Consider the following 16,563-nt stretch of genomic DNA (forward strand, 5'->3'; position numbering starts at 1 on the left):
TGTCGCAGCGTTGCCGAGTACACGGAACGCCATCACCCATTCGGCACGACGCGTGGCCCGTTGGACAGTTTAAGGAAAGGACGTCTGTCTCACATATCTCGGCAGACAACCGAACCGGGCCGCAAGGGAAGCAAAATGAATAGGTTTTTTTGAGGAAAGGAAATGGCGCAGTATCTGTCTCATATATCATTGGACACCTGAACCGCGCCATAAGGGAAGGGGAAATGAGGGAGTGAAAGAAGAAAGGAAGAAAGAGGTGCCGTAGTGGAGGGCTCCGGGATAATTTCGACCACCTGGAGATCTTTAACGTGCACTGACATCGCACAGCACACGGGCGCCTTAGCGTTTTTCCTCCATAAAGACGCAGCCGCCGCGGTCGGGTTCGAACGCGGGAACTCCGGATCAGTAGTCGAGCGCCCTAACCACCGAGCCACCGCGGCGGGTTGCAAAATGAAATGAACAATTGCTTTTAAGGAAAGGAAATGACGCCTGTCTCACATTTCTCGCTGGACACCCGGATCGCGCCGTAAGTGAAGGAAAAATCGATCGATCAATTAATTAATTAATTGGTCAATCGATCGATAATCAACCATTCATCAATCAATCCTTAATGCTGTCGCGTTAAAATCCCTTCCCTTACGGCGCGGTTCAGATGTCCACCGAGATGCGCCATTTTTCGCTCACGGCCAAAGACGCCGACGACACCGGCTTTTCTGCGACACGAGCTCCTTAACGCTGTCGCGACAATAATAATAAAAAAGGAAGGATAAGATTTTTCGCAGAATGGAGAAATGAAATGAAAGAGGTGAGGGAACAGGAAGTAAGGTAATGTACACAAAAATTATTTACACAATAATATGCACAGGTTGCGCGCGCGATTAGTTCATGGTGAAGCAAGCCAGTTAATAAATGTTTTTCACCACCACCACGATCTGTGTGACGAGAAAATTTTCAGTGGCTCTCCTGTAAATATGCCTCTGCTCGCGTTCGACCAGCAGTAGTACAGGCGATAAATGTTTGTTAGTATATTGATATGCGGGTTTAACGTGATAAGGCTAAGCACGGGCTCTGAGAGACGGCGTAGAGGGCTCCATATTAATTTAGGCAACCTTGGGTCCTCGACGAGCATGGATGTCGTCGTACACAGCCCACGGGCGTTTTAAGCATGGAATGCTTTTAGCACCCGTTCGCGGGAAACTATACCCGTGTTACACGGGCGTTTTCAACGGCAGTTCAGTTGAGCGTCAGTTGAGGATCTCAACTGCCGTTGAACTCAACTGGAATCGCCTGCTGTTACACGAGCACTTCGCGTTCAGTTCAGTTAGCACTCTAACCACGTGACCTCGCAACTAGAGCCAACTAAAAATATGAAAAAAAGCAGTGTATGCATTTTTTTCTTGTTGTAAATGACCGCAGTGTATATATTCTTTCATATAGTTACAATTATTTTTTGCGTATTTTTTGGTTTGGTGTAGAAATTTCCGCGACGATGTCGGTTGGTAGCCAAGACTATCCGATGTGTGGGCCGGTTTGTTGGTCGTCGTTTTCATTGTGACGCTTCTCGCAATCCATCGTGTGCCGACCCACCCATCGTCGAAAGCCGGCTCTTTCTAACGTGTTTACTTCGAAGCATTTTATTGCTGCGGTGCGCTTGCTCGCTTCGGCAGCTGCGACGCACGCCAACCGGCTATGTTGGAACATCAGCGCGATCGTAATCGCCGCGATGAGCTGTGCCTTCTGCTGGCGCAGTAGCAGGCTTTGCTTGCTTCCAAAAGATGCGAGTTGCACGCACAGCTACTGAACAAGTCCACCATCAAAAGGAAGAGGCAAGCGGCGGAGAAGCGGTGCCGCTTCCTCATGGCATGCGCATTAGATATGCGCGCGAAGGAGCCACGACTGTGGTCGCTTCATCGACCCCCGTCCTGGTATGACACTACAGTGCCAACGCTCTCGGACCAAGATTTTAAGGCGAACTTTAGAGTAACGAAGCAAACGTTCGCCTATATTGTAAGCTACTGCAGGCGGCTTCAGCGAGTAGACACTAACATGAGGAGGGCCATCCCCTTGGAGAAACGCGTCGCTCTGTCCCTGTATAGGCTCGCTACTTCGGGTGAAGAAAGAACAGTGGCAAATCTTTTCGGAGTGAGCCGCCCTTCCGTGAATGTAATCTTTAGGGAATTCTGTGACGTTGCTGTGGACGAACTAAAGCCTTTGGTGATGAAGATGCCCACAAGAAACGAGATAGAAGACCACGTCCGACAATTCACAGCCGTGACTGGGTTCCCGCAAGGGTTCGGTGCCCTCGACGGGCGCCACATCAAAGTTTCACCGCCCAAAGAAAATGCCCAAGATTACTTTAACTATAAGGGGTGGTATAGTATAATCTTGCTGGCACTTGTTGACCACGCATGCAAGCTTATGCATACGATTGTGGGATCACCTGGTAAAAACCATGATTCCAGTGTTTATGACTGCACTGTGATACCAAAGTTAGCTGAGACAGACTTCTTTTCGGTGCCAAGGAAGGTCATTGCAGGAGAAGAGGTTGGAGCCGTCATATTGCGCGATCAAGCTTTTCCCCTACTGCCTCATCTAATGAAGCCGTACCCTCCCCGTCAAACAGGGGATGAAGCTGTGAACGTCCTTAATTACACGTTGTCAAAGGCAAGGCGTGTTGTAGAAAATGCTTTCGGAAGGTTGAAGGCAAGATTCATAATGTTGAAGGGGCTAGAATGTGATATTCGCCATGCCAATCGTATTGTGCTAGGGTGCTGCACTATTCATAACATTTGTGAGCAAATGCGAGATGAGTGCGACAGCCACTGGAGTGAATAAGTTGGCAATCAGCTTCAACAGCCAGTGAGCATTAGCAACGCTGCAAGTGTGCCCGCAGAGAGAGTCCGAAGCGCTCTGGCAAGGCATCTCCTGACCATGAATGTGTAAGTTTCCCCACTCTCCAGTCTGGAATCATTTTAGACCTTATAAAATTTAAATAATGACAGGTGAATGTGCGCAGGAAAAGCTGTTTTATGTTGCTGCACAGTAATAGAATGGCAGCCGCATATGTCTGTTGAAGAAAGCCTGTGCTTTTGGAAGCGAAAAAAGAAAACAAGACTCGCTCAGTAAGGTGTGGGTGCGGGCTAGTTTGTAGTACATTGTAAGACGAAAAGCGCGAAAAAACACACGGACGCAAGAAAAACGAAGGACAAGCGCTTGTCCTTCGTCTTTCTTGCGTCCGTGTGTTTTTTCGCGATTTTCGTCTTACTCGCTCACACTTTCACATTTTATTCATCTTCATTATTGAAATATTTAGGTATAACTTTTAAGAATCTCTCTCTGGATGTCATTAGCCTCTTTTTGCAAGCGGTTTGCTTTCCTTGCAATTTTCAGCTCCTCTTGAGAGAGTAGGGCTGCTCTTTTCGACTCTGATTCGTAAGCATTCATGAGTCTGTCAAATGCAGAGCTCTTTTTTCGTTTCTCTCCTAGAGAAGTGCACTGTTGCTGCAGGCCCGTCTGATCTGCTGCATGCTGACGATGGGATCCCACTTCCAAGGACCTCCTCCTCTGTGCCCAGTGCAGTTGCGTCTGCAGCCTCTTCTGCTGAAGAAGCTACCACTTCCGCACCTGCTGACATTTCAGTCACCACCTCCAGCTTAAACAAAAGAGGAACATTTGCATAAGTAACCCCAGTACACTTCCTTGTACTGTTATGTTCCGAGCTTCAAACTTTCATTTGCTTTTAATTTTTTTCATGGCCGAATTTTACATTCGTGAATAAAGGAAATGGTACTTCTAGAAACTTGTACCTTCACCAGCACATCATTAATGGCCGACTTTTTTTGGACTCTTGCTATCTGTACTTGTTGAATTAGCTAATATTTTGCAGACAATTTTTGTTGTTGACCTTACTACCATACAGGGTGCGGTGTCATACACCAAGGCAACTATACCGATAAGACTCAAGTATGCAATAAAGTGATCTGATTTGACATCATGCATGATGTATTTATTACTGCCAAGGTAACATTCTGCACTATATGGCTGCAATTTTGCAAGACAAACTGTTCATTTGATTCAAAATCATACATTCCAGTCTTGACTTCAGAGAACGCATCTCAACTGACTCACCTGGAAACTTTCTTCCAAAAGGCTTGCATCATTGCAAGGCAACGATCCCAAGAATCGGTGCAGGCGATAGAAGTAAGGCCACTGGATGGCACCAGAACCAGTTGAGCATCTCACACGCTTCCTGTACATAAAGAGAAGCATAAACAGCAATTTTGTAATTGTGGCAACAACATTTCTTGCCATTAAAGGTATTCAGTCGCAACGTATGGAATTGTGAGGCTCTCTTGGTGCACCACTAAAAATAGATATTTCTTTTTTCAAAGCAAGCAAATGCCGAAACAAATGCAGAAAATTGTTTCATTTGAAGTCGAGAATCACCCAGTAAATGAACACTTTTGTTTCCCACATTCTCGGTACACTCCACCGTTTCAATAGCCATTTCCGACGACCCCTAAGATTGTCTGGCACTTATTTGTTGTGGAATTCCATCCCTCAACTTACCCACACGTTTTATTTTTGTGCGTGGGCGCTCTCTTCCAAGCCGAGTGTAATCTAGTTATTCCTTCTGATCAACACTCTCGGTACTACCAACAAAGCTTCCTGTACCGTGGAAATGCAAGCGATAGAGGTTACAGTAGAGCTGCAGATAGTATTGTGCCAAGCTGAGAGAGAGAGAGAGGGTTCATTGATAAGAAAGGCAGAGAGGTTGGCCTGAAAAATGAATATCTGGCCTGCTACTCTGCTGAAATTGCAATCGCACAATAGCAATCTGCAATACAGTGCCACTGATCTTGCTAGCTGCCAAGTAAACATTGTAATTCTGCATTTTCCTGTCTGTCCAAGCCGGGTGACAAACGCTTTTAGGCAGCAAAGTTCGTGCTGAATTATAATCACGCAGCCACTCACCTGTACTGCTGATTCAAAGTCTCCATCTTCTGCCGCACCTGCTTGACTGTTACGCAGTAGCACGTGCTGGCGATTAGTTCATTGAACCGCACGGTCATTTCAGCATATAAAGATGCATTATGTTTCTGCGATCGCAGCTGGGGAAGGTAATCTTCCTAAATCAATCAAAAGGTTCGTCATCGCTTCCGTTCGTACGAAGCGCTTGGCCACGACGGGGCCACGCTGCGCTGCTGCCAAACGGTGGCTTCCATGCTGCTGCCCACGTGCTGCTACCACTGCTACTGCGCCGCTCACACGGTTCACACTTCGCACGGCAGTCGGACAGTCACGTGATCACGCGACAGAATTTTTAACTAAGTAAAGCTCTCTGTTGTTTTGTTTTATTTTTATGCGTTTGTTTAGTGCATCTCGAGTTTTATTTGTATTGTTTTTGTAGTTTCATGCTTTGCCTATGCCGCTGCACACTGAGCCATAACAATCCATTAAGGGGGCAAGTTTTTCGGCCCGTTGGTCGCCATCTTGTCAGTTGGCCGTTCAACTGATATCCCCGATCTCAGTCAAACTCGACTGCCGTTGAGATTTCGACGGCAGTTAGCGTTGCCGTGTAACACCGCCAACTGCCGTTCAGTTCAACTGACGCTCAACTGAACTGCCGTTGAAAACGCCCTTGTAACAGGGGTATTAGGAGAACGCCGTCGGAGAACCGCGACGAATCGGAGCGAGAACACGAAGCGAACTTTCCGTGAGAACTGTTATCAGCAAGTCAGGCGCCCGCCAAAGCAACCGGCCGGCGCGCCTGGTGCAGGCTTTCGAAGACTCGTGCTATCAAGGCGAACATCGGGTTGCCAGCAGGCAGCTCTTTAAAACTGCGTGTGCTACGATTTCAGCTAGTCCTCACGGCTTCACTCATCGCTCACGGGCGAAAGACGCGTAGACAAAAATGGCTGGCACTTTAGCGTTGCTGAGCACGAAATACTGTGTGAAAAAAGCGCGGTGGGCCGCCCAAAATTTTGGGCGTGGGCCAAGTTTATTTTGGGAGTGCCTCAGCTCAGTTCCGAACGTGGGTCAACTCAATTTTCAAATTTTCGGGGGTGGGCCAAACCTATTTCGGAGGTGTCCCACGTCGGTACGGAACATCGGTCAACTCAATTTTGAAATTTTCGGGGTGCAATGGAATTGGACGTCCTGCAACCTCAATTTGCAGGAGGGCCAATTCTATTTTGAGTCTAGGTCAAGCCCGTATTCCACCCAAACACGTCCATACCCACCGGCAGTGAAATTCTGCCAAGGTCATTTCAAAAGAAAATTTCGGGTGGCCCATGCCATATTTGGGCATGGGACACATTGGGGACGTGTCATGCTGCCTCAGGAACCCAACATTCAATTTTTGTCGATTTCGGCTAAGGTGACTTCAAGGTGAAATTTCGAGTGGCCCATGCCAATTCTGAGCACGGGCAACGTTAGGGACGTGTCGTACTACGCCAAGAACCCACCATTCAATTTTCGTCGATTTCGGCCAAGGTCAATTCAAGGTCAAATTTATGGTGGTTCATGCCATATTTCGGTACGGACCATGTCAGGGTAAGCCACAATCACATCCCCAACCTGCATGGCCGTTGCCAAATCTCTTCACAACAGTTTTTGCAGCCGCTTCAAATTTAGTAACGCGACCCGTCAGGCGGCTCCACTCATCCCACGGCTTACGCCGAGAATGCAGTGCTTTCGCACTGAAAGAATGAATGAGGGTGGCTGAGAGGGGGCAGTTCGGGGCGCGCGCTCTCGCGCCCAAACATCATGGTTGCGTCCGGCTGCAAGCAATGTGTCTGCCGAATCGTGAGCGCGTGCGTCTCCGGGTTGTCCCTGCCCCTCAACGAAGTCGGCGGCAGAATTTCGAAAGCGCGATTCACTAAACGATTTTGGGCGGTCAGTTACTCGAGGCCCGGTGACACTGCAATCGCACCTGCATGCTGTTAGCGCCAACAGCTTCAACTCAGAAGCAATATGGAGGCCGGACGCCCAAACAGCGGCCGCCTCCGTCGCGTTACCAGCTCCCCCGGAAACGCGCCAAGAATGCGAAGCGTAATGGGACAGTCGCCCGTCATGCCCCTGGCAACCGAAATGACCGTTTCGAAGCAAACACCACAGAAAAACCTGAATAACAACAAGACAGGTACGGCGTTTCCAACAGCCCTCTACGCGTGAAATGCTTTTAGCTCCCACTCTCGAGAATCTCAGCCAAACATCGTCCTGAAACCAAAGTGAAATCGACGCCGAAACTGGAGTCCTCTTTAACGCGATGGTCGCAGAAAATCAGGCGTCGTTGACCATGAGCGCAAAAATCCACGAAAAATCCCCAGAGAAGCAACCTTGGAGGCCGGTGGGCCAGCTAGGACACGTGACCTTGTGGCGTCATCACAAACTGCCCACCGTGGCAGGTGGCAGTTGAATGAACGACTGATCGCGAGAGGTTGCTGGAGAGAGCAACCTGGATCGCACAAGTCCCACAAGTGGCGGCACATCTGCCATCGCATGGCAATTGAGCACCGCTTAACCGCTGGGAAACTGCGCCAGGAGTGGTATGAGGGCTCCCTGGGAACTATGAATATTATTAAGTAGAGAATAACCAATTCTGCATGCACTGGCATTAACCCATGAGCTATATCGCGTCGTACCCTTAAGGCGGAGCTTAAGTATTTTACACAGTTAATATATTCGCCATCGTTTTGAAGTTTATGGTGAAGTAGCGTACCTTCTGGGATCAGCGCAAAAAACGTTCGTTGTCGACGCACGCCTGGCAAAATCGGTCTATGAGGGAGACACATGCATTTCATTTTTAGTATTTTCTGCAAAATTCTAGAGGCCCTTGTGCTGTGCGACGTCAGCGCACGTTAAAGAACCCCAGGTGGTCGAAATTTCCGTAGCTACGGCATCCCTCATTGTCTGAGTCACTTTGAGACGTTAAACCCCCATAAACCAAACTATCTAAAAGCTCAGTTTTCGCGTGAGAGTGGTCTCTTCGTGATTAGAACGCGGTTATCTATCGACATAGGCCAGATTTAACTTGCCCCCGGTGTACCTTTAACCGTGAAATGCTTTCATAGCTTTCATTCTCGGGAATCTCAGTCGAACATCGTCCCGAAACAAAAGCGAAATTGACGCAGAGTCATTTTCGCATTATCTGTTCACCTTTATTCGTCGAAAAAAGCACTATAGTCCGCCAAAGTTATGTCCCCAAAAGTAAATCTCACGCTCTTCCTCCTGCGTCCTTACAATCAGCCAAGCCACGCACACACAAAAAAGCACCGTAACTTCTGAAAAAAAAAAGCTACAGAAAAATGCTACAGTCGCATACAACACAAGAACAAAGCTGTTAATGCCGTTCAAAGGAGGCACCCCAGCCAGAGCTGTCGAATAATTCTCGTGACATCGATTGTTGATCCCCTTGGACCTTCTAAGGTGAAAGGTTGGCAGATGAAAGGGGACCAACCACGGCTTAACCGCAGGGTTAGCTGAGTTATGAAAATCAGTCTACACCACTGGCTAATAATAATTAATAATTGGTTTTGGGGGGAAAGGAAATGGCGCAGTATCTGTCTCACATATCGGCGGACACCTGAACCGCGCCGTAAAGGAAGGGATAAGAGAGGGAGTAAAAGAAGAAAGGAAGAAAGAGCTGCCGTAGTGGAGGGCTCCGGAATAATTTCGACCACCTGGGGATCTTTAACGTGCACTGACATCGCACAGCTGAACCGTGCCGTTAGGGAAGGGATAGAGGAGGAAATGAAAGCGGATCTCTTTTGAGGCCATGAGGAAGGAAAACTCGGGAGGGGCCCTCGCTATCCGAACTGCGCGCCAGAAAGCGTGCCGGAAGTCGATCGCTTTCTCAAGGACTATTGCGAGTCTGGCCACAGGCGGAGCCAGTGGTAACGTTGGGTTCAACGGCGTCGTCTGTTGCACTGTCTGCTGCGCATGCGCAAGCGCGCTGAGACGGCGGACAAGCCGCCTCTCCTCTTTTCTTTCCTTCCTCCATGCTTGATGGGCATCTGTTGCTTCATTCTTGAGTTTTATCCGACAACAGCGCAGCACCCGTCCCGCATCCTTTTGGGTGCTTTGCTTCCTGTGCACAACACTTCTCTGTATACCAGCTGCGTATTAGGGCAAATACACGCGACACGACCCGCCGCGGTGGCTGCGTGGCTGCGCCAGAGAACGCGCAGGATATCAAATTCTGACCGCGGCGGCCGCGTTCAGATGAAGGCGACACTCGAAAAGACCCCGGTGCGCTGCCCGACGACAGCGCACGTTAAAGGAACTCCAGGCAGTCGTAATTAATCCAGGGCGCCACACACACGACGTCCCACTTCCGTTCCGCTGGCCGGCCCGCGCATGGAGAAAGGTCGCGCGCATGCTTAATCTGTTTACAGCCACTTTCTGCGACCTTGGCCTTTGCAGCGGATTAGGCCTGAGCGCGGTCTTTCTTTCTACTTTCGCGGTACAGGCCACGCAGGCGGGGACTTTACGAAGCGGAAGTGGGACGTCGTGTGACGCCTGGTCGGCGAGCCAATGATCCATCGTATGAATCCATCTCCTAAAGAACCTTTTTAAAGCGAAAGCTTTGCTGTCCGCAGGTTGAGCAGTTTCGCGTGACCCTTGGAGAGCCCTCCTGCGCATGCGCGAGGAGCAGTGACGACACACGGCGCATTTCTCTCCCTCGATCCCTAGTCACAACTGCGCATGCGCCACTAGTAGCACCGAGCCACAGGTGTTCCGCCGCTGCGCAGCGCCGCGCTTTTCCTCAAAATGATAATAATAATAATTGGATTTGGGGGAAAGGAAATGGCGCAGTATCTGTCTCATATATCGTTGGACACCTGAACCGCGCCGTAAGGGAAGGGATAGAGGGAGTGAAAGAAGAAAGGAAGTAGTACTCGTAGTGGAGGGCTCCGGAATAATTTCGACCACCTGGGGATCTTTAACGTGCACTGACATCTTGCGGACCCGCTGCGGTGGCTCAGTGCATGGTTACGGCGCTCGGCCCTAACCACTGAGCCACCGTGGTGGGTTTTCCTCAAAAATAATAATAATAATAATAATAATAATAATAATAATAATAATAATAATAATAATTGGTTTTGGGGGAAAGGAAATGGCGCAGTATCTGTCTCATATATCGTTGGACACCTGAACCGCGCCGTAAGGGAAGAGGTTAAGGAGGAAGTTAAAGAAGAAAGGATAATAAGTTCCGTAGTGGAGGGCTCCGGAATAATTTCGACCACCTGGGGATCTTTAACGTGCACTGAGATCGCACAGCACACGGGCGCCTTAGCGTTTTTCCTCCATAAAAGCGCAGCCGCCGCGGTCGGGTTCGAACCCGGGAACTCCGGATCAGTAGTCGAGCGCCCTAACCACTGAGCCACCGCGACGGGGCTCAAAAAGCAACTTTCAAATTTCAGTTTTCTCTCCCTCCCATCTTTATCCCTTCCTTTACGGCGCGGTTCGGGTGTCCACCGAGATATGTGAGACGGTTGCTGTGCCATTTCCTTTCCTCAAAATCCAAACAAAACAAGTGAGCCGACGGCGTTCATAGAGTTCATTGGCGTTGACAACTTTGCAAAGACTGTTCAATTTCACGAAAGGAAGGCGCACAACCGGCTCCGTGGGTCAGTGAAGACCTCAATCTCGTTTTCGCTTTATATATCCTGCCGCGGTGGCTCAGTGGCTAGGGCGCTCGACTACTGATCCGGAGTTCCCGGGCTCGAACTCGACCGCGGCCGCTGCGTTTTTGTGGAGGAAAAACGCTAAGGCACCCGTGTGCTGTGCGATGTCAGCGCACGTTAAAGATCCCCAGGTGGTCGAAATTATTCCGGAGCCCACCACTACGGCACCTCTCTCTTCCTTTCTTCTTTCACTCCCTCCTTTACCCTTCCCTTACGGCGCGGTTCAGGTGTCCAACGAAATATGAGACAGATACTGCGCCATTTCCTTTCCCCCCAATACCAATTATTATTATTATTATATATCCTGGATTAGCTTGGGTAATCCACATTGATTTTTTCTCTCTCCCATCCTTCCTCCACTCCCTCTTCCAGTTCCGCCAAGACCCGCGGTTCGGGGGGTGTCCACCGAGAAGAAAGGCAGTAAGTGCGCTTTTCATTTCCTCATAACCCATTTATCACGATTACACCTATAAGTTCGACATGGGTCACTTGACGCTTCGGCGAAAAAAAAAATGATGCTCGATTTGTGCAGTTAGGGCAAATGCAAATTAGGTGCGCTAGTAGTGAAGGTAGTAGTAAGTGGTTTTTATTAAAATAATAATAAAAAGGATGGAAAAGATTTTTGCTAGCCCCGGCATCTGCCATCGATAGTGAAGCACCTGAGCGGAAATAAAGGACAGCAGGCAGAATGGAGAAATGAAATGAAAGAGGTGAGGGGACAGGTACAGAGCTAGGATAGGGGGAGAGGTAATATAGACAAACTATTTACACAATAAGAAGTGTGTCCAGGGGCGCGATTACGGATCAGTCTCAAAAAACTGTCTCAATATTGAGACAGTGACGTCAAAATGACGACACCGAGAAATGCCGACCGCCGAATCGGCCAATGCGGAGCAAGGAGGCGGTGGGCTCCGCCCCGAAACCACTATTCGCACGACAAGGGACCGTAGATTAATGTTTTGCAGTAAAGACGCAGTGAATAAAAACGAGTAATGTTTTATTTTGCTAAGAAAGTGTATTTCAAACCCAACAGCACCAAGCAAAAGAAGCAGTGTTTTCATTTTTGCAATTAAGTTTGCTGTTCAGTCACTTTTTTTGCCGCGAAGGTGTGCTGTCAGCGGTATAGCGTGAACATGTTAGTCTGAAAATGAACAAAAACGCAATGAAGAAAACAAGTAATGTTTTATTTTGGTAGTAAACTGTGTTGCAATCTCAACAACACGAGGGAAAATTAGAAGCATTCTCAGTTTTGCAATTAAATTTGCTGCAGGTTAACTTCTCTTGCCATGAGGGCGCGCTGGCAGTGGCATAACGTGAACATGGCGGCCTGCAAGAAAACAGCTGATTCCATGGCTAGTTCCTGTTTTTTTCGCGTGTCGTCTAAAATCAAGGTACTTTGCGGATGTCTTAAGTGCGCAGAAAAATCTGATTGAAGGCAGTGAATGCTACGGGCCTGCCGAGATCAACTTACAAGCAGCGCTCGGCTCGAAAATCGACGAAGACAACTTTAGTCTGTGTTCTCGGTCGGCGCCTATCGATCACCGAGTGACGTGTGGTTCTGTTTATTTTCTTTAGAAAATACCAGAAAACCATGAATCATCACATAGAAGCAACTGCCGACAGACAGGTGCAGCTGCTGATAGCTTGCAATCTCGGTGCGGGAAATGAGAGCCGACACGGCCTGCCTCTGTGGCAGCACTCTTCTGTCTCGTAACCAAGTGTTGCCGCCCACATCGGGCTAAGCACTTGATGTTCCGTTTGTATTTTTGTAGCTCCGTTCGGTTTATGTTCAGTTGTTGCCGTAGTTTCTTTTTTTTCCTGTGCAAGATGCAGAAATTGTGATGTTTATGCTCCACATTGTTTAGAGAGAAAGGAAGCACTTGATTTGATAACTTTGCTATTGTCACCGAGGAGAGAACGAGCTTGTTCCATTAACGTTATTTACTGATCATGTAGTAGATCCAGGGTCAACCAAGAAAGAAGTAGTTTGCTTGTATAGAGGCTAATTGCAACTGGGCAGAAAGTTGAGCAAGTTTGTTCATGTTTGCTGGTACACAGCGCTTGAATTGCATATGATCCAGGGCAGTGAGGTAGGTAGGACAGGGCAGTGATGTGTAATATTGTATTTTGCTCAGCAGGCGGAGTGATGTTGGTATAACTGGGTTTGGTGAGGGCAGTGTTTGAAGGGCTTTAAATACTTTGCATAACTTCTAACATGCACTTCCTTTCAGGTTGGAAGACCACTTGTTTTTTTTTTTTAAATTACGGTCCATCATATCTGAGACACCCTGTATACAGGCCACTCCAGTTTGAAAGGGAACAGCCAGTTGAAAATGACTAGGACATTAAATACCTAGGCGAAAAGTAGCTTGAAAGCAGTTGCACTTATCACACATATTATATGATAGCACAAGGAGCTTGTCCGGCCATTCGGCATTGTCACCGTCTCGTGTCATCATGGACAAGACTTCATAGCCCTGTGTTACGCAAACCAAGCTAGGTGTCAGTTATGGGGCAATAACCGAGTGCTCAAAATTTCCCACAATGGAGCTGCCTGTATATTCTTAGAGCTGTAGAGCATTTCCAGTAACGGTGTTGCATGATTTGTGATTGTAAACTAACCTCTAATCACACACCATCTCCTTGATGATGTGTCTGTGATGTTTACACATCTTTGTCTATCAGTGAAGATGTTCTAGTCATTCAGCAGTCATAGTAGCCACTGCACCTTACAATCTTTATTATGCATTGTTGTACAGCGGTTTCCTTGCAGTAGGTACAGCTTTTAGCACAGAGCGAAACCCCTAGCCACACACCATTACGCTAAAAGCTTAGCTTTGGTATTTACACTACTTATATGTGCCAAAATGTTTTGTAGTCCGGAAAATGCATCATGTACACTGTACTATGCCATATTTATTGTACAGGTAGCCTCTGTATGAAAGAAAACATGCACTTTGAACTCAATTTTTCAGATTTTTTTTCTTAACTGCACTCAGAAATGCCATACGGTAATTGTACATCAAGGTAAAGTATGCTTGTATGTACACTGCCTTTTCTGCAATAGAAACACTCGTGTCAAATGCTGTGCCTAAAAAAATAAACGCGCTTACTGAATGTATGATGCAATAAAAAACAGCTTTTTGATTCCAACAAGCATCATAAATATTTCATGCCTTATTCCAGCACTACACGTTTGGTTCATGCATGTTCGTCACACAGGTAATGACCACAGGCACTCCACCAAGCTGGAAGGAGACAGCAGAGAAGGGGCAGGTGGGCTGACATAAGCATTGACAAAAGAGAGTTCAAAATGATGCTTTTCAGAAATTGGGCGAGCTGCTTCAACACCTTTTCCGTCTTCAGGAAGAGACTGTGCAACACGCTGCTGAGGGACTGGAAGATATACTAGCAAACACACTGAAAATGAAGTGGCAGCCGGTGGGGGGCACTTGTTTGTCACTGCTGGCTTCTCGCTGCACACAGGTTGGCCAAGGGCACAACCACATCACACAATTGCTCACACACTTGCAGATGTGTGTTGTGCAATGACACAAGGAAATGACAGTGGCAACAGGGGAAGAGTGCCTGATATGACTCTCTATGCCAGCATGGTGAGTCGTCTCTGGACGCTAGATTTTCCATCGCAACTGCCGCTGCACCATCCCTCGGTACGCCTTCCCCTGGAGACGGGTCGTCCTAGAGAGGCCAAAAGTACAGCACCGCATGCTCTTCTCAGGAGGCAGGTGAGGAGGGATCCCGTCTGTACGAGGCAGCCACCATTTAGAGGTGGCCCGTTGTTATCTGGGTCAGAGGCAGTGTCGCCTGCACCCTCTGCTGGTATGGGCACATCCAAACAGAGGCTGTGAAGTGCAGCACGTGCGGTGATGATGCGCACTGTCCACTTCCACTGGCACTGGTGCATCCGGTGCCCTTGAAAGCAACGGAAGCAGCTCTTCGGCACACCAATACAGCGCTCAGCCACAAATTGTGTGAAAGCATGTGGCGTGTTGTACAGGCCTTCTGCTGAGTCAGGTCTGTAATGTCATGCAACTGGTGCAGGCAGCCATGGCTCCAGTGGGTAGACATAGTCTCCTGCATAACAAAAAAATGATGCGGCTAAGCATGTCCTTTCTCAGTGATCTCAACAGCATTACAGGACACTCTGCTATACAGTAGAAGACTCACGCCAAGTAGCCCACATCCAGGCTTTGCTGAATATGACATTCAAGAGCATACACACATGCAGGATTTAGATGTATAAGTGAGCACTACTGTAAGGTCAGTCTTTTACCACCATATTCATATAAATGATGCGCTATGATTGCCTACAAAACACAAGCGCTGTCAGGTGCATTTTGCTTTGGTTTCTTCAACAGGAAAGGCTATGCATTTCAACAATGTAATATGTGTCCTGTGTTTTTGCTGCAATTATATTTAACAAAAGGAAAGGGTGGCAATACACTGTATCATACTGTAAAGTGTCTGCATTTGTGTAACTGTCCAGACTGATTCTTGTAGCTTTAGCAGATCCGGCCAAATGCATAGTGCTGGAGCTCAATAGATGTGACTGAGTTCGCCCGACGGGTGACACGGCTATTTTACTGCTTACCCAGAAAAAAAATCACCGTCGTCCAGCAGGCCTTCCTCCGCCTCGGAATGCCGCCAGACAAACGCGTCGCGGAAGGATCCGGGTCAGCGCGAGTCCACGGCCAGGATGCACATGTTCGCGCCACAGATCTGAGAAAAAACAAGCACAGCCCGTACTCACTCTCGCTGCCGAGGCCCGCACTTGTAGCTCATGCACTTGTAGCACTTGAACTCATGCGGTCAAAAACAGTGGCCGAGGTATACTCACTATTACGTCCGCAGCGTAGAACCGCTTGCGGCTCGTTCGCAGCACTGCTCCCAGACTCCTTGATAGTGATGAGTGCCCAATCGACACACCCGACGACGCCGGAGATGCTGCCGCGGCGAACGTTTAGGCAAAGGACGCCCTCCTTCGCCGCCGCCTTCTCCTCGGGTCTCCTCGGAAAGCGAACACCCCCCTTCTGTGACCCAACGTTGACATTGGTCTCCGCTGCCCGCCGCAAAGGCTTGTTCACAGTCGGTTGGGCTGCGCCGACGTTTTCTTCATTTCCAACGGCGCCTTGAAACCCACCGGAGGCGAAGAAGCGCAGCGCGCACAGCACCTGCCGCTCCACTGACAGCGCACTCACCCGCGCACTTCCCAGTTCAACGGCGAGTTCGTCGCACAGACACTGCGCAGTCTCCTCGAAATAACTCTCCCGCGCGTCAAAGTCGTCTTCATGCACCCTCCGACACCGTTGCTCGCGCGGTCACCCGCGTATACGACGATGTAAACAGCCGCCATTTTCTGTCTCAAACGTGTTGATACTACTTTTTCCAGTCTCAAAAAATCGTCTCAATCTGCCCGCATAATTAGATGGCCAACGTCACCACTTCTGCGCCATTTACGACGTCAGTCAGTGACGAAAAAAATCAAAATGGCCGCCGACCAATAGGAGAGAGGCAAATGATATACTTTTTGAGACAGTTTCGATTGAGACTGATCCGTAATCGCGCCCCAGGTTGTGCGCGTGATTAGTTCATGATGGGGCAATTAGGTGCGCTAGCAGTTCGGTTCCTGTGTTCAGATCCAGTGTTCACGATGGCGGTCGTTCGGATAGTGATAACGGGTTCATGACCATAAATGCGGAACTGGTCATTCTCTCGATTCATGGATCGCAGGGAGTCTTCCTACCACTATACTGGCGCAGTGGTGCAGCGGTCAAGCGATGCGCCACGGCCCTGCGATGGCGGGTGCTGCCACCGGAGAGGCTTGAGTTGTGTTGCGACCCAGGCACATGCG

The 16,563-nt window shown here is 48.7% G+C and overlaps 1 protein-coding gene and 1 long non-coding RNA gene across 2 annotated transcripts in view; both read right to left on the reverse strand.

The window, feature by feature from the left end:
* LOC144132753 (uncharacterized) overlaps nucleotides 1–16,563 on the reverse strand; it is a 344,373-nt gene that overhangs the window by 294,095 nt on the left and 33,715 nt on the right. The window lies entirely within an intron of this gene.
* On the reverse strand, nucleotides 13,410–16,075 carry LOC144132752 (uncharacterized). Its single transcript, XR_013314929.1, has 3 exons — nucleotides 15,550–16,075; nucleotides 15,304–15,431; nucleotides 13,410–14,786 (listed from the first exon to the last, which is right to left on the reverse strand). It is a non-coding gene; the product is annotated as an uncharacterized LOC144132752 (long non-coding RNA).

The sequence above is a fragment of the Amblyomma americanum genome, chromosome 5, assembly GCF_052857255.1.
Source record: "Amblyomma americanum isolate KBUSLIRL-KWMA chromosome 5, ASM5285725v1, whole genome shotgun sequence".
Taxonomy (NCBI): domain Eukaryota; kingdom Metazoa; phylum Arthropoda; class Arachnida; order Ixodida; family Ixodidae; genus Amblyomma; species Amblyomma americanum.